The sequence below is a fragment of the Apodemus sylvaticus genome, chromosome 9 (genome assembly GCF_947179515.1).
Source record: "Apodemus sylvaticus chromosome 9, mApoSyl1.1, whole genome shotgun sequence".
NCBI classification, from domain to species: domain Eukaryota; kingdom Metazoa; phylum Chordata; class Mammalia; order Rodentia; family Muridae; genus Apodemus; species Apodemus sylvaticus.
In genome coordinates, this window is record NC_067480.1 from 62,854,812 (window position 1) to 62,875,264 (window position 20,453).

The window sequence follows — 20,453 nt, forward strand, 5'->3', positions numbered from 1 at the left end:
TTTACTAATCCTACATCTGATAGAGGACTAATATCTAATATATATAAAGAACTCAAGAAGTTAGACTCCAGAGAAACAAATAACCCTATTAAAAAGTGGGATGTGGTGCTAAACAAAGAATTCTCAATTGAGGAATACTGAATGGCTGAGAAACACCTACATAAATGTTCAGCATCCTTAATCATCAGGGAAATGCAAATCAAACCAACTCTGAGATCCACTTCACAACAGTCAGAATGGCTAAGATAAAATACTCAGAGGACAGCAGATGCTAGAGAGGATGGAAAAAGAGGAACATTCCTTCATTGCTGATGTGATTACAAGCTGGTAAAACCACTATGGAAATAAGTTTGGCAGTTTCTCAGAAAGTTGTACATAGTATTACCTGAGGACCAAACTAAATCACCTCTGGTCATATACCCAAAAGATGCTCCAACATGTAATAAGAACACATGCTCCACTATGTTCATGCCAGCCTTATTTATATTAGCCAGAAGCTAGAAATAACTCAGATGTCCCTCAACAGAGGAATGGATAGAGAATATGTGTTATATTTACATAATGAAGTATCACTCTGCTATTAAATCAATGAATTTCTGAAATTCTTAGCTAAATGGATGGAACTAGAAAATATCATCCTGAATGATATAAACCAATCATAACAAAAACCCACATATGATATGCACTCACAGATAAGTGAATATTAGTTCAAAAGCTCAGAATACCCAAGAATCAACTCATGGATCACATGAAGCTCAAAGTGGAAATACCCAAGAATCAACTCATGGATCACATGAAGAGGGAAGACCAAAGTGTGGATACTTTGATCCTTCTTAGAAGGTGGATCCAAATACCCATTTTTCACAGCCAACCAATAGACTGAGCATAGGGTTCCCAATGGAGGAGCTAGATAAAGGACCCAAGGGGCTGAGGAGGTTTGCAGTCCCATAGGAGGAGCAATATTTTGTACTAACCAATACCACCTGAACTCCCAGGAAATAAACCACCAACCAGAGTTCACACAAAGGGAACCATGGCAACAACTTTATATGTAGCGGAGAATGGCCTTTTCATATATCAATAAGAGGAGTGCACATTGGTCTTGTGAAGGTCCAAGGCCCCATTGTAGGGGAATGCAAGGTCAGGAAAGTGTGGGGGAAGTGCTATGCAGCGGGACAGAGGATGGATAGGGAATTTTCAGAGGAATAAGGAGGTAAGCTGATACTATCTGAAATGTTAATGAAGCAAATATCTATTAAAATAAAGTAAAAAATAACAAGAAGAGTGTTGTTTCCTTCATTTCTTTCTCTGTCCATTTACCCTTTGTATAGAGGAGGGCTACTGATTTGTTTTAGTTAGTTTAACATCCAGCCGCTTATTAAAAGTTGTTTATTAGGTGTGGGAATTCTCTGGTGAAATTTTTGTGGTTGCATAGGTATAATATCATATCATCTGCTAATAGTGATATATTGACTTCTTCCTTTTAGATTTGTACCCTTTTGACCTCCTTAGTCTCTTATTTTTTATTAGATATATTCTTTATTTACATTTCAAATGATTTCCCTTTTCCTGTTTTCCCCTCCATTAAAGTCCCATAAGCCCTGGGACTTTTCTTTCCCCTGTTCCCCAATCAACCATCTCCTGCTTCCCTGTCCTGGAATCCAGTACACTGCTGCATGGAGCCTTTCCATGACCAGAGGCCTCTCCTTTTTTCTTATTCTCTAGTTGCTCTAGATAGCATACTGAGTGTTATATTGAATAAATACAGAGAGCATCAGCAGTCGTGTCTTTGATTTTACTGGGATTACTTCAAGTTTTTCTCCATTTAATTTGATGTTTACTTTTGATTTTCTGTATATTATGTTTATTATATGCCTTGATTTCCTGACCTTTCCACAACTTTTTTTATTCGATATATTTTTTATTTACGTTTCAAATGATTTCCCCTTTTCTGGTCTCCCACTCCCCAAAAGTAACATGAGCCCCCTTCCCTCCCCCTCTTCTCCCACCCACCCCTTCCCACTTCCCTGTTCTGGTTTTGCCTTATACTGCTACACTGAGTCTTTCCAGAACTAGGCCACTCCTCCGTTCTTCTTGTACCACATTTGATGTGTGGATCATGTTTTGGGTATTCCAGTTTTCCAGGCTAATATCCACTTATTAGTGAGTGCATACCATGATTGATCTTTTGAGACTGGGTTACCTCACTTTGTATTATGTTCTCCAGCTCCATTCATTAGGCTAAGAATTTCATGAATTGATTGTTTCTAATGGCTGGATAGTACTCCATTGTGTATATATATACCATATTTTTTGCATCCATTCTTCTGTTGAGGGATACCTGGGTTCTTTCCAGCTTCTGGCTATTATAAATAGGGCTGCTATGAACATAGTGGAGCATATATCCTTATAACATGCTGGGGAATCCTCTGGGTATAAGCCCTGGAGTGGTTGTAGGGTTCCATAGCTGCCTGCAGCTATTACGAAGTGGGTTTCTGGAACAGAAGCTGAGGAATAAATAGGGAAGAGGGGCGAAAAGAAGTGCGGCTAAGACAATGTTCACTGATCAAAGCCGGAAACTTTAATGGCGCCAGACCTTTTAACAGTTTGAGCAAACCCTTCCCCCCAGACTCCAGGCTGAGTTCCGGTGGAAGTTGTCTAGCTTCTCTTGGAGGTCCTCGTCTTGACTGCTCCGGCAGCTGGGTGGGTCACCTGTTTAATTCAGGAATTCCTAGACCTGGAGGAACAATGAACTTAACCTTTACTTCGAGCACTCCACCCTAGGTGGATCAGGATCCTGGCTTTCTGGGAGAAGTTAACCTTGACCAAAGTCAAACTCTGACCAAGTGTAAGATTGCCCCAATATGGCTCTGTACAAGTGGTATAGCAGGATCTTTTGGAAGTGACGTGCCCAGTTTTCTGAGGAACCGCCAGACTGATTTCCAGAGTGTTTGTCAATGTTCATAAGGGAAATTGGTCTGAAGTTTTCTTTCTTTGTTGGATCTTTGTGTGGTTTTGGTATCAGCATAATTGTGGCTTCATAGAAGGAATTGGGTAGTGTTCCTTCTGTTTCTATTTTGTGGAATAGTTTGAAGAGTATTGGTGTTAGGTCTTCTTTGAAGGTCTGATTGAAATCTGCACTGAAGCCATCTGGTCCTGTGCTTTTATTGGTTGGAAGGCTTTCTATGATCCCTTCTATTTCGTTAGTGGTTATGGGACTGTTTAGATGATCTATTTGGACCTGATTTAATTTTGGTATTTGGTATCTGTCAAGGAAATTGTCCATTTCCTCCAGATTCCCCAGCTGTGTTGAGTATAGGCTTTTGTAGTAGGATCTGATGATTTTTTTGAATTTCCTCAGTTTCTGCTGTTATGTTCCCCTTTTCATTGCTAATTTTGTTAATTTGGATACTTTCTCTCTGCCCTTTGGTCAGTCTGGCTAAGGGTTTATCTATCATGTTGATTTGCTCAAAACAAAACAAAACAAAACAAAACAAAACAAAACAAAAAAACAGCTCCTGAATTTGGTGATTCTTTGTAAGGTTCTCTTTGTTTCCACTTGACTGATTTCAGCCCTGAGTTTGATGATTCCCTGTCTTCTACTCCTCCTAGGTGAATTGGCTTCTTTTTGTTCCAGGGCTTTCAGGTGTATCATTAAGCTGTTAGTGTATGCACTGTCCATTTTCTTTTTGGAGGCACTCAAGGCTATGAGATTTCCTCTTAGCACTGCTTTCATTGTGTCCCAAAGATTTGTGTATGTTGTGCCTTCATTTTCATTAAATTCTAAAAAGTCTTTAATTTCTTTCTTCATTTCTTCCTTGACCAAGGTATCATTGAGTAGAATGTTGTTCAGTTTCCACTTATATGTGGGTTTTCTGTTGTTTTTGTTGCCATTGAAGACCACTCTTACTCCACAGTGATCTGATAGGAGGCATGGGCTTAGTTCGATCTTTTTATATTTGTTGAGGTCTGTCTTGTGACCAATTATATGGTCAATTTTGGAGAAGCTATCATGAGATGCTGAGAAAAAGGTATATTCTTTTGTTTTAGGGTGAAATGTTCTATAAATATCAGTCAAATCCAATTGGTCCAAAGCTTCAATTAGTTTTATTGTGTCCCTGTTTAGTTTCTGTTTTCCTGATCATCCATTGAGGAGAGTGGAGTGTTGAAGTCACTCACAATTATTGTGTTAGGTGCAATGTATGCTTTGAGCTTTAGTAAAGTTTCTTTTACAAATGAGGGTGCGCTTGCATTTGGCGCATAGATGTTCAGAATTGAAAGTTCTTGGTGGATTTTCCTTTGACCAGCAAGAAGTGTCCTTCTGTATGTCTTCTGATGACTTTAGATTGAAAGTCAATTTTATCCGATATTAGAATGGCTACTCCTGCTCATTTCTTGAGACCATTAGCTTGTAAAATTGTCTTCCAGACTTTTACTCTAAGGTAGTTTTTGTCTCTGACATTGAGGTATGTTTACTGTATGCAGCAAGATGTAGGGTCCTGTTTCCTTATCCAGTCTGCTGGTCTATGTCTTTTTATTGGGGAGTTGAGTCCATTGATGTTAAGAGATATTAAGGAATAGTGATTATTACTTCTTGTCATTTTCTATGTTATTTTTATATTTGAGTGGTTATCTTCTTTTGGGTTTGATGAAAGAAGGTAACTATCTTGCTTTTTCCAGGGTGTAGTTTCCCTCCTTGTATTGGAGTTTTCCTCCTATTATTCTTTGTAGAGCTGGGTTTGTAGAAAGGTATTGTGTAAATTTGGTTTTGACATGGAATATCTTGGTTTCTCCATCTATTGTGATTGAGAGTTTTGCTTGGTATAGTATAGTACTCTTGGCTGACATTTGTGTTCTCTTAGAGTCTGCATGAGAACTGCCCAGAATCTTCTAGCCTTCATGGTCTCTGGTGAGAAATCTGGTGTGATTCTGATAGGTCTTCCTTTATGTTTTACTTGGCCTTTTTCTCTTGATGCCTTTAATATTCTTTCTTTGTTTAGTACATTTAGGTTTTGATTATTATGTGACAATAGGTATTTCTGCTCAGGTCCAGTCTGTTTGGAGTTCTGTAGGCTTCTTGTATATTCATGGGCATCTCTCTCTTTAAGTTGGGAAAGTTTTCTTCCATATTTTTGTTGAATACATTTGCTGGCCCTTTCAGTTGTAAATCTTCACTCTCATCTATAACTATAATCCTTAGGTTTGGTCTTCTCATTGTGTCCTGGATTTCCTGGATGTTCTGGGATACAAGCTCTTTGCATTTTGCATTTTCTTTGACTGTTGAGCCAATGGTTTCTATGGTATCTTTGGCATCTGAGACTCTTTCTTCCATCTCTTGTATTCTGTTGTTGATATTTGAATCTATGGCCCCTGATTTCTTCCCAAGGTTTTCTATCTCCAAAGTTGTCTCCCTTTGTGATTTCTTGGCTGTTTCTACTTCTGATTTTAGATCCTGGATGGTTTTGCTTAGCTCCTTCACTTGCTTGTTTGTGTTTTCCTGTAATTCTTTAAGAGATTTTTGTGAGTGCATACCATGATTCACCTCACTAATAAGTGGATATTAACCTAGAAACCTGGAATACCCAAAACATAATCCACACATCAAATGAGGTACAAGAAGAAAGGAGGAGTGGCCCCTTGTTCTGGAAAGACTCAGTGAAGCAGTATTCGGCAAAACCAGAACTGGGAAGTGGGAAGGGGTGGGTGGGAGGACAGGGGAAGAGAAGGAGGCTTACAGGACTTTCGGGGAGTGGGGGGGCTAGAAAAGGGGAAATCATTTGAAATGTAAATAAAAAATTATATCGAATAAAAAAATTATAAAAATAAAAAAAAGATTTTTGTGTTTCCTCTTTCATGATTTCTGCTGTTTGACTCACACCATCTTGCATTTTTTTAAGTTTGTGTGTGTGTGTGTGTGTGTGTGTGTGTGTGTGTGTGTGTTTCTTCTTTATTGGCTTCTATCTCTTGAGCCTTATTCTCCTGAATTTCTTTAAGTGATTTTTGTGTTTCCATTATGCAGGTTTCTAGCTTATTTGTGCTCCCCTGTATTTCTTTAAGAGATTCATTTATGTCCATTTTGTGTTCTTATAGCAGCATCATGAATAGTGATTTTTAAATACAAATCTTTTTTTTTCTGGTGTGTTTGAATAACCAGGACTTGCTGATGTTGGAGAGTTTGCCTCAGACACTGCTATATTGCCTAGATTTCTGTTAGTAGCTTTCCTTTGTTTGCCCTTTGCCTCTTGTTATTTCTGGTGTTAGTTGGTCTTGTCTCTGGCTTGTATTTGTGCCTCCTGTGAGGCTGTAGGGCTATTTCTGCAACACTGGATGGCTGGGTTTCCCCTGTTAAAAATTGCTGATGTGGTGTCCTCCTCTTGGGTGACCTTGGAACCCTAGTGTGCCTTGCCCAAGGTTGTCTGTGTGAACCAGGTGGTGCCTGTTTACTCCTTCAGTGAGTTCTGATGGTCTATGCTCCGGGACCTTTTTTGAGTGCTGGTCACTCTGATGGGCAGCTGATCTCCCAACCTGGTTGGTGTACACAAGCCTATCCTAGCTGCTGTGGCCCTGAGTCTAGGCAAAAGCCTGGCAGACTAAGGCCTAAACAAATTTCCCCTCGGGCTATGATTTTTTTTAATAGTTTTATATTCTATATTCTTTGTTTACATTAAAATTGACTTCCCCGTTCCCAGATCCCCCCTCCCCATATGTCCCATAAACCTTCTTCTCTCCATCCATTCTCCAATCAGCTTCCTCCTTTTTCTCTTTCCTTATATTCCCCTCCAATGATAGATGAATCCTTTCCAGGATCAGGTTCCTCTCCATACTTCTTCATGGGAGTCATTTTTATGTGATTTGTGCCTTGGGTATTCAGGGATTCTGGGCTAATTAATATCCACTTATCAGAGATTGCATTCCATGTGTATTCTTTTGTGATTGGGTTACCTCACTTAGGGTGATATTTTCCAGATCAAACCATTTGCCTAAAACTTTTGTGAATTCATTGTTTCTAATTGCTGAGTAGTATTCCATTGTGTAAATATACCACATTTTCTGTATCCATTCCTCCTTTGAGGGACATCTGGGTTCTTTCCAGCGTTTGGTTATTATAAATTAGGCTGCTATGAACATAATGGAGCACGTGTCCTTATTGCATGCCGGGAAATCCTTTGGGTATATGCCCAAGAGAGGTATAGCAGGGTGCTCTGGAAGTGTCATGTCCAGTTTTCTGAGGAACCACCAGACTGATTTCCAAAGTGGTTGTACCATCTTACAGCCCCACCAGCAGTGGAGGAGTGTTCCTCTTTCTCTACATCCTTGCCAACACCTGCTGTCTCCTGAGTTTTTGACCTTAGCCATTCTGACTGGTGTAAGGTGAAATCTCAGGGTTATTTTGAGAAAATCAATAAGATAGATAAACCCTTAGCCAGAATAATCAAAGGGCACAGAGACAATATACAGATTAACAAACTTAGAAATGAAAAGGGAGATATAACAACTGAAACTGAGGAAATTCAAAAAATCATTAGATTCTACTACAAAAGTCTATACTAAACACAACTGAAGAATCTGGAGAAAATGGACAGTTTCCTAGACAGTTATCAGACACCAAAACTAAGTCAGGATCAAATAGATCATCTAAACAGTCCCATAACACCTGAAGAAATAAAAAGGGTCATAGAAAGTCTCCCAACCAAAAAAAGCATGGGACCAGATGGCTTCAGTGCAGAATTCTATCAGACCTTCATAGAAGACCTAACACCAATACTTTTTAATCTATTCCACAAAATAGAAACAGAAGGAACTCTACCCAATTCTTTCTATGAAGCCACAATTATGCTGATACCAAAACCACACAAAGATCCAACAAAGAAAGAGAACTTCAGGCCAATTTCCCTTATGAATATTGATGCAAAAATACTTAATAAAATTCTTGCCAACTGAATCCAAGAACACATCAAAACAATCATCCACCATGATCAAGCAGGCTTCATCCCAGCAATGCAGGGATGGTTCGATATAAGGAAATCCATCAATGCTATCCACTTCATAAAAATCTCAAAGAAAAAAAACATATGATCATCTCATTAGATGCAGAAAAAGCATTTGACAAAATTCAGCATCCTTTCATGTGAAAAGTCTTGGAAAGAACAGGAATTCAAGGCCCATACCTAAACATCGTTAAAGCAATATACAGCAAACCGGAAGCCAACGTCAGACTAAATGGAGAGAAACTTGAAGCAATCCCACTAAAATCAGGGACTAGACAAGGCTGTCCTCTCTCTCCATATCTTTTCAATATAGTACTTGAAGTTCTAGCTAGAGCAATTAGACAACATAAGGAGGTCAAGGGGATACAAATTTGAAAGAAGAAGTCAAATTATCACTATTTACAGATGACATGATAGTCTACTTAATTGACCAGAAAACCTCCACCAGAGAACTCCTACAGCTGATAAACAACTTCAGCAAAGTGGCTGCTTATAAAATCAACTCAAGCAATCAGTTACCTTCCTCTACTCAAAGGACAAGCAGGTTGAGAAAGAAGTTAGGGAAATGACACCCTTCACAATAGCCACAAACAATGTAAAGCATCTTGGTGTGACTCTAACGAAACAAGTGAAATATCTATACGACAAGAACTTCAGGTCTCTGAAGAAGGAAATCGAAAAAGACCTCAGAAAATAGAAAAATCTGCCAAGCTCATGGATCGGCAGGATTAATATAGTTAAAATGGCCATCTTGCCCAAAGCGATCTACAGATTCAATGCAATCCCCATCAAAATCCCAACTCATTTCCTCACAGAGTTAGAAAAAGCAATTCTCAAATTCATCTGGAATAGCAAAAAATCCAGGATAGCTAAAACTATTCTCAACAACAAAAGAAATCCTGGAGGAATCAGTATCTCTGACTTCAAGCAATACTACAGAGCAATAGTGTTAAAAACTGCTTGGTATTGGCACAGTGACAGACAAGTGGACCAATGGAATGGAATAGAATTGAAGATCCAGAAATGAATCCATTCACCTACGGTCACTTGATCTTCAACAAAGGAGCCAAAAACATCCAGTGCGAAAAAAGATAGTCTTTTCAACAAATTGGGCTATGATTGTTAATTGGTTCTGTCAGGTGGCCAGGATGGCGGAGTGTGTGTGTGCTCCCTGAAAGTGCTGGGAGAATCTGCTAGGCTAACAACATCCTGGCTAGGTTGGTACACAGATGGCCCACCAAGCAGCCCAGGGCCTGGGGTCAGTCCAAGGCCTGTCTGTCTTAGACCCCCGCTATGTTAGTCTCAGGCTATGACTCTTAGCTGAATTTGCCTGCTAGAACTTTCTGGCATCTAGTAGTCAAAATGGTGGCTCGCAAGCTGGGCTGGGCAAACAACCGGTGGCCCCCGAACAGCCTTGGGCCTGGGTGCAGGCCAATGCCCATCTGGCTCAGATCCCTGCAATTTTGGCCTCGGGTTATATTTGTGTACCTCAGTCTGTCTGATTTCTCTGGCACCCGAGATCCAAGATGGAGGAGAGACTCTCATAACCGACTGGCAGGAGGCAGAGTACTGATGTAGCTTCTGTGGGGTGAAAGGCCCTGTAAATCTGCCGCTGCTTGCAGCCCGGCTGGCCAGCGAAGGTCAATGGTAGCAGGCACAAGGCCTGCCTGGACCCTGTCACCTTGGTTCCACTGCTGATAGCCCTTCAGCTGGGCCAGGTGCTACTGCTGCTGCCACCACTGCTACTGCCAGTCCTGCAGTCTCTGGAGATCAGCAGAGGGAGTGACTCTCTGCTGCCATCTTTCTTGCCTGCCTGTGCAGAAAAGCAGCACCAGGTACTGAGATATCCTGAGTTTAAGAGCTCTGGGGGCACAAACCTACAGTGGTCTGCCTGCTCGCAGGACCTGAGCACGTAGGCGGTCGTCTACCAGACAGCCTGTCCAACAACTTTTAACACAAAAGTTTTGTATTTTTTCTAAGGCGTTTTTGGCATCTAATAAGATGATAATACAATTTTTCCCTCAGAGTTTATTTACATAGTGGATTATATTGGACCATCCCTGCATCCTTGTATGAAGCCTACTTGATGATAGTGAATGATCTTTTTGAAGTGTTTTTGATTCGGGTTCTGTGAATATTATTAAATATATTTGCATTGATATTCATAAGTGAAATTGTTCTGAAGTTCTCTTAATTTGTTTGGTCTTTGAATGTCTTAGCTGTCAGCGTAACTGTGACTTCATAGAATGATTTACATAGTGTTTCTTCTCTTTCTATTTTGTGGAATACGTTATAGAGAATTGGTATTACATGATTTTTTTCAAAGGTCTAATTGAATTTGGCAGTAAAACCCTCTGGTCCTGGGATTTATTTTGATTGTGAGAGTTTAATGACTGCTTCTATATCATTAAGGGTTATGGGACTGCTTAAATAGTTTATTTGCCTTACAGAAGTTTTGTAATTTTATGAGGTCCCATTTGAGGACACAGTCAAAACAATAAAACAACAACCAACAAACTGGGAAAAGATCTTCACCAACACTAGATCTGACAGAGGGCTAATATCCAATATATTCAAAGAACTCAGGAAGGTAGACCCCAGGGAACCAAATAACCCTATTAAAAATGCGGTACAGGGCTAAACAAAGAATTTTCACCTGAAGAAATTCAGATGGGCAAGAAGCACCTTAAGAAATGTTCAACATCATTAGTCATTAGGGAAATGCAAATCAAAACAACCCTGAGATTTTTACCTCATACCAGTCAGAATGACTAAGGTTAAAAACTCAGGAGACAGCAGGTGTTGGCAAGGATGCAGAGAAAGGGGAACACTCCTCCACTGCTGATGGGAGTGTAAGATGGTACAACCACTCTGGAAATCAGTTCCTCAGAAAACTGGGCATGACACTTCCGGAGGACCTGCCTATCCCACTCCTGGGCATATACTCAGAGGGTTCCCCGGCATGCAATAAGGACACATGCTCCACTATCTTCATAGCTGCCTTATTTATAATAGCCAGAAGCTGGAAAGAACCCAGATATCCCTCAATGGATGAATGGATACAGAAAATGTGGTATTTTTACACAATGGAATACTACTCAGCAGTTAAAAACAATGAATTCATGAAATTTTTAGGCAAATGGTTGGTACTGGAAAATATCGTCCTAAGTGAGGTAACCCAATCACAAAAGAATACACATGGAATGCAATCACTGATAAGTTGATATTAATTAGCCCAGAAGCTCTAAATACTCAAGAAACAATTATCATATCAAATGATCCCCATGAAGAAGTAAGGAGAGGGCCTGATCCTGGAAAGGATTGATTCAGCATTGTAGGGGAGTACCAGGACAGAAAAAAGGGATGGGGGGTTGATTGGGGAATGGGTGGAGAGAAAGGGCTTATAGGACATATGGGGGGGGGGGTAACTGGGAAAGAGGAAAGCATTTGGAATGTAACCCAAGATTATAGAAAATAAAATTAAATAAAATAGTTTATCTGGTCCTGATTAAACTTTGGTACCCAGTATCTGTCTAGACAATCATCCATTTTATCTAGATTGTGGCATATAGTGTTTTGTAGTAGGACCTGATAGTTTTGTTTCTTTCCTCAGTTTCTGTTATATCTCCCTTCTCATTTCTGATTTTGTTTATTTAGATACTGTTTCTGTGCTCTTGAATTAGTTCAGCTCAGGGTTTACCTACTTTGATGATTTTCTCTAAGAACCAGCTCTTAGTTTAGTTGATTCTTTGTATACTTCTCTTTGTTTCTAGTTGGCTTATTTCAGCTCTGAGGTTTATTATTTCCTGCTTTCTAATCTTATTGGGTATGTTTGCTTCTTTTTGTTGTAGAGATTTCTGATGTGATGTTAATTTGCTAGTGTAAAACCTCCCTAATTTATTTATGAAAGTGCTCTGCTCTAAATTTTCTTCTTTGGACTGCTTTCATTCTGTCCCAGTAGTTTGGGTATACTGTGCCTTCATTTTGATTAAATTCCAGAAAGTCTTTAATTTCTTTCTTCAACTTTTCCCTTACCAAGTAATCATTGAGCAATTTGCATGTGGCCTTTCTGTTGTTTTTGTTGTTACTGAAGCCCAGCCTCTGTCTGTGCTAACCTAAGTGAATGCATGGGATAATTTCAATATTCTTCTATATGATAAGTCTTGTTTTCTGTGAGATTATATGGCCAGTATTGAAGAACATAGCATGAGGTACTGAAAAGAAAGCAGATAGTTTTGTTAGGGTGAAATGTTCTTTGGATATATGTTAAATCCAGTTAGCTCATAATTTCTGTTAGTTTCACCATGTGGATGTTTAGTTTCTGTGCCCATGATCTGTCCATTGGTGAGTTCTGTGGTGAAGTCTCCCCCTATTATTATGTGAAGATCAATGTGTGTTAGTAACATTTCTTTTACAAATGTGGGGGCCTTTCCATTTGAGGCATTGATGTTCAGAACTGAGAGTTCATCATGTTAGAATTTTTTCCTTTGCTAAGTATGAAGTGAACTTATACATCTCTTTTAAAATCTTTTGATTTGGTGTATTTTATTGGATATTAGAATGGCTACTTTAGCTTGTTTCTTGGAACCATTTTCTTGGATTTTGTTTTTTGTTTTTTGTTTATTAGTCAATGGTAGTGTCTGTCTTTGTAACTTATGCCTGTTTTCAGTATAGAAAAATAAAAATTCTGGGCCTTGTTTATATATCTACTTTGTCAGTCTATGTTTTTTTCTATTTTTTTTAATTTTTTTAAATTTTTTTATTTACATTGCAAATGATTTCCCCTTTTCTGGGTCCCCACTCCCCGCAAGTCCCATAAGCCCTCTTCCGTCCCCCTAGTCTTCCATCCACCCCTTCCCACTTCCCTGTTCTGGAATTCCCCTATACTCTTGCACTGAGTCTTTCCAGAACCAGGGGTCACTCCTCCATTCTTTTTGGACATCATTTAATTTGTGGATTATGTCCTGGGTATTCAAAGTTTCTAGGCTAATATCCACTTATCAGCGAGTGCATACCATGATTGATCTTTTGAGACTGGGTTACCTCACTTAGTATGATGTTCTCCAGCTCCATCCATTTGTCTAAGAATTTCATGAATTCATTGTTTCTAATGGCTGAATAGTACTCCATTGTGTAAATATACCACATTTTTTGTATCCATTCCTCCGTTGAAGGACATCTAGGTTCTTTCCAGCTTCTGGCTACTACAAATAGGGCTGCTATGAACATAGTTGAGCATGTGTCCTTATTGCATGCTGAAGAATCCTCTGGATATATGCCCAGTAGTGGTATAACAGGGTCCTCAGGAAGTGACATGCCCAGTTTTCTGAGGAACCGCCAGACTGATTTCCAAAGTGGTTGCACCATCTTGCAATCCCACCAGCAGTGGAGGTGTGTTCCTCTTTCTCCACATCCTTGCCAACACCTACTGTCTCTTGAGTTTTTGACCTTAGCCATTCTGACTGGTGTGAGGTGAAATCTCAGGGTTGTTTTGATTTGCATTCCCCTAATGATTAATGATGTTGAACATTTCTTAAGGTGTTTCTCAGCTCTCCGAAGTTCTTCATGTGAAAATTCTTTGTTTAGCGCCTTACCCCACTTTTTAATGGGGTTATTTAGTTCTCTGGGTTCTACTTTCTTGAGTTCTTTGTATATATTAGATATTAGCCCTCTGTCGGATTTAGGGTTGGTGAAGATCCTTTCCCAGTCTGTTGGTTGATGTTTTGTCCTTTTGACGGTGTCCTTTGCCTTACAGAAACTTTGTAGTTTTATGAGGTCCCATTTGTCAATTCTTGATCTTAGAGCATAAGCTATTGGTGTTCTATTCAGGAACTATTCCCCTGTGCCCATGTCCTCAAGGGTCTTCTCCAGTTTCTTTTCAATTAGTTTCAGTGTGTCAGGTTTTATGTGGACATCCTTGATCCATTTGGAGTTGAGTTTGGTACAAGGAGATAAGAATGGATCGATGGGCATTCTTCTGCATGCTGACCTCCAATTGAACCAGCACCATTTGTTGAAAAGACTATCTTTTTTCCCCTGGATGCTTTCAGTTCCTTTGTCGAAGACCAAGTGACCATAGGTGTGTTGGTTCATTTCTGGGTCTTCAATCCTATTCCATTGATCCGCTTGCTTGATATTGTACAAATACCAGGCAGTTTTTAATCACTATTGTTCTGTAGTAGAGTTTAAAGTCTGGGATATTGAATCCCCCTGAAGTTCTTTTACTGTTGAGAATAGTTTTAGCTATCCTGGGTTTTTTGTTATTCCAGATGAATTTGAGAATTGCTCTTTCTAACTCTATGAAGAACTGGGTTGGGATTTTTATGGGAATAGCATTGAATCTGTAGATTGCCTTTGGCAAGATGGCCATTTTAACTATATTAATCCTGCCAATCCACAAGCATGGAAGGTTTTTCCATTTTCTGAGATCTTCTTCAATTTCCTTCTTCAGAGATCTGAAGTTCTTGTCATATATTTCTTTCACTTGTTTGGTTAGAGTCACCCCAAGATACTTTATGCTGTTTGTAGCTATTGTGAAGGGGGTCATTTCCATAATTTCTTTCTCAGTCTGCTTATCCTTTGAATATATAAAGGCTACTGATTTGCTTGCGTTGATTTTGTAGTCAGCCACTTTGCTGAAGTTGTTTATCAACTGTAGGAGTTCTCTAGTAGAGTTTTTAGGGTCACTTAATTATACGATCATATCATCTGTAAATAGTGATAGTTTGACTTCTTCCTTTCCAATTTGTATCCCTTTGACTTCCTTCTGTTGTCTAATTGCTCTAGCTAGGACTTCAAGAACTATATTGAAAAGATATGGAGAGAGGGGGAAGCCTTGTCTAGTCCCTGATTTTAGTGGGATTGTTTCAAGTTTCTCTCCATTTAGTTTGATGTTGGCTACCGGTTTGCTGTATGTTGCTTTTACTATGTTTTAGATATGGGCATTGAATTCCTGTCCTTTCCAAGACTTTTAGCATAAACGGATGCTGAATTTTGTCAAATGATTTTTCAGCATCTAATGAAATCATTATGTAGTTTTTTTCTTTGAGTTTGTTTATGTAGTGGATAGCATTGATGGATTTCCTTATATTGAACCATCCCTGCATCCCTGGGATGAAGCCTACTTGATCATGGTGGATGATCGTTTTGCAAACCGCCAGGGGTCTGCCTGCACTCAGGAAGTCTATGTTTTTTTTTATTGGGGAATTGAGTCTATAGATATCAAGAAATATTAAGGACAAATGATTGTTGATTCCTGTTATTTTTATTGATAGTGGTTTTATAATGTTTGTGTGCTTATCTTCTGTTTGGTTTGTTATGAGATGACTAATTTCTTGGATTTTCTTGGGTGTAGTTTCCCTCTTTGTGTTGGAATTTTCCTTCTATTATTCTCTGTATGGATGGATTAGCAGAAAGATATTATTTAAATTTGCTTTTATCATGGAATATCTTGATTTATCCATCTATGATAATTAAGATTACAGTAGTCTGGGCTGGCATTTTTGTTCTCTTATGATCTACATAACAACTGTCCAAGGTCTTCTGGGGTTTGGAGTCTCTGATGAGAAATCTGGTGTAATTCAGATAGGTATGCCTTTATATGTTACTTGGAACTTTTCCCTTACTACTTTTAATGTTCTTTCTTTTCTCTGTGTGCTTATTGTTTTGATTATTATGTGATGGGAGTGTTTTCTTTTTTGTTTGAATTTATTTGGTATTCTTTGTCTTGTATGCTTATGACCATCTCTTTCTTTAGGTTAGAGAAGCTTTCTTCTATTATTTTGTTAAAGATGTTTCCTGACCCATTGCATTGGTAGTCTTTTCTTCTTTCTATTCCTATTTTTGTTAGGTTTAGCCTTTTCATTGTGTCCAAAATTTCCTGTATGTTTTGGATTAGGAACATTATGCACTTTCTATTTTCTTTGACTGTTGTGTCAATATATTTTTGCCTGAGATTCTCTCTTCTATCTCTTGTATTCTGTTGGTGTTGTTTTCATCTGTAACTACTTACATGTTCCTTAAGATTCCCATAGCCAGGGTGTCCCCCTTTATGATTTCTTCATTGTTTCACTTTCCATTTTTAGATCTTATAAGGTTTTTGCTCAATTCTTTCACCTGTTTGATTGTGTTTTCCTGTATTTCCTTAAGGAATTAATGTGTTTCCCCTTTAAGTGCCTCCACCTGTTAGCTTTATTCTCCTGTACTTCTTTAAGAAAGCTTTTATATCCTGAGGGTGCCCATTTCCATTCTTTCTGCTGGCTCTCATGGAATTAGTCCTTTTCCCTCACCCAATACCAGATCATGTTCCCTCTTCCCCGATTCTCTCCTGCCCCCCCCCCATTAATATTCGTTCCCTGCTCCCTCCCTCCCCATTTTTTATTGCTTTGTTGTCCTACCCAAATGGGACTGAGGCATCTTTGCTTGGGTTTTTCATTCATGTTGAACTTTTTGATTTCTGTGGATTGGATCTTTGGTACTCAGCACTGATTTATTTGTTTGTTTGTTTTACTTTGTTTATTTTCTCTTGTTTTTGATTTGTGGATTACATGCATTTTTTGTGAGTCCATACCATAGATGTACTTTTGGGTTTGAGTTACCTCAGGATGATATTTTCTAGTTCCATCCATTTGCCTGCAAAACTCAGGATGTCCTCCTTCTTAATAGCTGAGTAGTATTACATTGCATAAATGAACCACATTTTCCGTATCCATTCTTCTGTTGTGGGACATCTGGGTTGTTTCCAGCTTCTGCCTATCACAAATAAGGCCGTTATGAACATAGTGGAACATGTGCCACTGTGGCATGTTGGGGCATCTTATGGGTATATTTCCAAGAGAGGTATAGCTTGGTCTTCACGTAGATCTATTTCCAATTATTTGTGGGACCTCCAGATTGATTTTCAGAGTGGTTGTACCAGTTTGCAATCCCACAAGCAATGGAGGAGTGTTCCTCTTTCTCCATAGTCTTTGCAACATGTGTTGTTACCTGAGGTTTTTTTCTTAGCCAATCTGACTGGTGTAAGGTGTAATCTCAGGGTCATTATGATTTACATTTCTCTGATCACTAAGGACTTTGAACTTTTCTTTAGGTCCTCCTCAGCCATTCGAGTTTCCTCAAAATGGAAACAGGCAAACTCAGGAGATAAGAGGTTGAAAGAACCCTCCAGAATACACTAGAGACCTGGGAGGTGAGAGACCCTCAGGACTCAAAGGCAGGGACCTTAGATGAAATGACTGACAGTAGAGAGAAGACCCAACAAGCAGCTGAAAGAGTCAGATGCAGATATTTGCACCCAGATAATGGAAAGAAGCAGGTGACAGCTGTTGTTGGATTAGGGAAGACTGAAAGAAGCTGAGGAGCATGGCAATCCTGTAGGAAGACCAGCAGTCTCATTTAATCAGGACCCTTGAGATCTCTCAAACAGTGGACCACAAAACAGTCAATACACAGCTATTGCTGATATGAGGCTCCCAACACACAAACAGTAGACGACTGGTGGTTCTGTGTTCATTCAGAGATGTTGCAGCTAACTCTCAAAAGATTAGAGGCCCCAGATGTTTAGAGGTCAGGTCGGGTGAGGGGTGGGACATCCATGTGGAGACATGGTGGATGGGGGTAGAAGGCAATAAAATATTGAGTGTAGAAATAACTTAATAATAATAATAATAATAATAATAAAAGTTACTTATGATTTCCTTAATGTTCTCTATCATCTTCATGAGATGGAATTTTTAGGTCAGAGTCTTTCTTTCCAGGAGTGTTAGTGTATCCAGGGCCTGCTGTGGCAAGAGAACTGGATACTGATGGTGCCAAGTAGTATTGGTTTCGTTTGCTTATATTCTTGCACTAGCCTTTTGCCATCTGTTTATCTCATGTGTTAATTGAACTTACTGTCATTGATTGGATCCTGTCTCTCCTGTGAACCTGTGAGCTCAGTCTGAGACCCTTCTGGGACTCAAGTTGTCTCTGGATATGGGAGAGATTCTAGAGTGTTGTTTCTGCTCCAGGCTGAGTGATAGGATGAAATAAATTTTATATATGAAAAATCATCCATGCTCATGGATCAGGAAGATTAACATAGTAAAAGTGTCCATCTTACTAAGACCAATCAATGAAATCCATATCAAAATTCCAACATAATTCTACACAGACAAAAAAAGGACAATTCTCAGTTTCCTATGGAAAAACAAGTACAAAAAATAATCTTTAACAATAAAACAATTACTTAAGGTATCACCATTCACAAGGTCTATTTGTATTATTGAGTTATAAATAATAGAAATAACAAGGCATCTGCATAAAAACAGACCCATTGATCAATAAAATCAAATTGAAGTCCCAGAAATAAATCCACATACCTCTGGACACTTATTTTTTCCTCCTTGCTTCCTTGCTTCCTTCCTTTCTTTTCTTTTCTTCCTTCCTTCCTTTCCTTTCTCTCTCTCTCTCTTTCTTTCTTTCTTTCTTTCTTTCTTTCTTTCTTTCTTTCTTCCTTCCTTCCTTCCTTCCTTCCTTCCTTCCTTCCTTCCTTCCTTCCTTCCTTTCTTTCTTTCTTTTTTCTTTATTTCCTTCTTTTCTTCTTTCTTTCAGAAATACCACTGGGGTGTCCTGGGTGTACTTTGTTTAGGGCCTACCAATGGGAGTATTTAAGTCTCAGGCTAGCTCCCTGTCCAGACCCTTTGGAACCAGACTGGTGATGGTCCTAGGGTCACTTTTTTCAGCGAATGTTAGGACAGTAATCATTCACATGTCCACAGGAAAGAACACTGAGCTTTGACATAGCCTTTTTCCACTGTGCCACCTACACATGTGATACAGCAATCTAAACTGCAACATTGCTAGGGGCTGGATAATCAAATAATTGTTAACTTAAATAAAAATTTATAGTTTCCGAGAGATGTATTTTATGTTTAAACTATCATGTAATATTAATAAGCTCATATATTCTAGATTACTTTGAATTTCTTTTAATTAAATCTATATTTTGTACTTTTTATATTTAGGTAATATAAAGTGTTTTAATTCATGTTTTCCCCTCAGAGTAAATATAATTTTTAGCAATAAACACAAAAATGTTTAAATTTCCAATTATCATGTTGATTATATTAGTTATGTAATAATTAAACATTGTGAAAATGTACTAAGAAGTATATAAAATATATTTATAACTATTATAAAATTCTGACAGTTTGGGTGTCAATTTAATGAATTATTTAAATAGACTATGTTTAATATCTTAAATAATACTTTCTTCCTTCTTCCTGAAATTGGCAAAAGTATTAGGCTGAATTAGAATTGAAAATATCACCAAAATTTAGAATATTATAGAAACAAGAAGAGTATACTAATAGATTTAAAATCACAATAGTCATAGTACAATTCTCAGCAGTTGAGTCACAGTTGACCATTTTTTGTAATGACTTTTTATTATGTCTAGTTAGTAATTCAGAAGCATAAAGACAGTATAACTTAAGGAAAATCAATTTATTTGTTATTCACAAATTCCGCTGATGGTTATTATTATATTCATGCTGTCATTCAGGTTTTGTAGTTTAAGTGTCTCATGCACTCTATTTTCTCTCTCTCTGCCTGTTAATCTCTCTCTCTCTCTCTCTCTCTCTCTCTCTCTCTCTCTCTCTCTCTCTTTCTCGTAATCTCTCTCTCTCTCTCTCTCTCTCTCTCTCTCTCTCTGTGTGTGTGTGTGTGTGTGTGTGGTTGTGTGTGTTCATGTGTGTGTGCTTTCCTGGGTATATTGTATGGTGTGCATACATAGGTGCATACATATTCTAATTTTTATTGATGCACCTGTGCATACAGATGTTTTTGTTTGCATTCTTGTATGATTTAGGAACTGATGTCAGAATTTTCCTCACTGTACACTTTGTTACTTGTTGTAGGCTTTCATTAACCCCAAGTCTGTTTGATACAATCAAGGAATTTCCAGTCTCTATCATAGTGTTGAAATTACAAGTAGGTAATCATACTTACCAGAATTAACATAGGTTCTGGGGATCAGAACAGAAAGTTTCAAACCTGTTGAACAAATTATTCAGTATGAAATCCCCTAAGTACTAATTTTCTTTGTATAAATTGGTTTTCCTTAATTCCATTTACAAACTTTATATGAAAATGTATCTGGTACGTTCAAATGCATGTCATTTGCTTTAGATTTCATTGCCTATGTTTGAACTGGTTTAGGAAAATGCTGATTAACTTAATGAACACTCAATATTTCTGATAGTTTTGGGTGTTTGGAGTCCAAGAATAGGGTTTCAAGACAACTGCATTGCGAGAAAGGACATACACCTGCTTCAGAGAAAGCTGTTTGTCCCCTGGACAGACACTAACCTTGTCATGTGCATGTCTAAGACAACTCCTAAGGATTACTTCTTAATACTATCTCATTAGTTCAATCACATAACTGGGAAGAGGGCAGACATGTAGTGAATAAAACATGTCAAAGTT

The 20,453-nt window shown here is 38.5% G+C and overlaps 1 non-coding gene across 1 annotated transcript; it reads right to left on the reverse strand.

Moving 5' to 3' along the window:
- Positions 1-18,711: 18,711 nt before the first annotated feature.
- LOC127693158 (small nucleolar RNA SNORA17) lies at positions 18,712-18,837 on the reverse strand. The gene has a single exon (XR_007979628.1). It is a non-coding gene; the product is annotated as a small nucleolar RNA SNORA17 (small nucleolar RNA).
- Between the last annotated feature and the right edge of the window lie 1,616 nt (positions 18,838-20,453).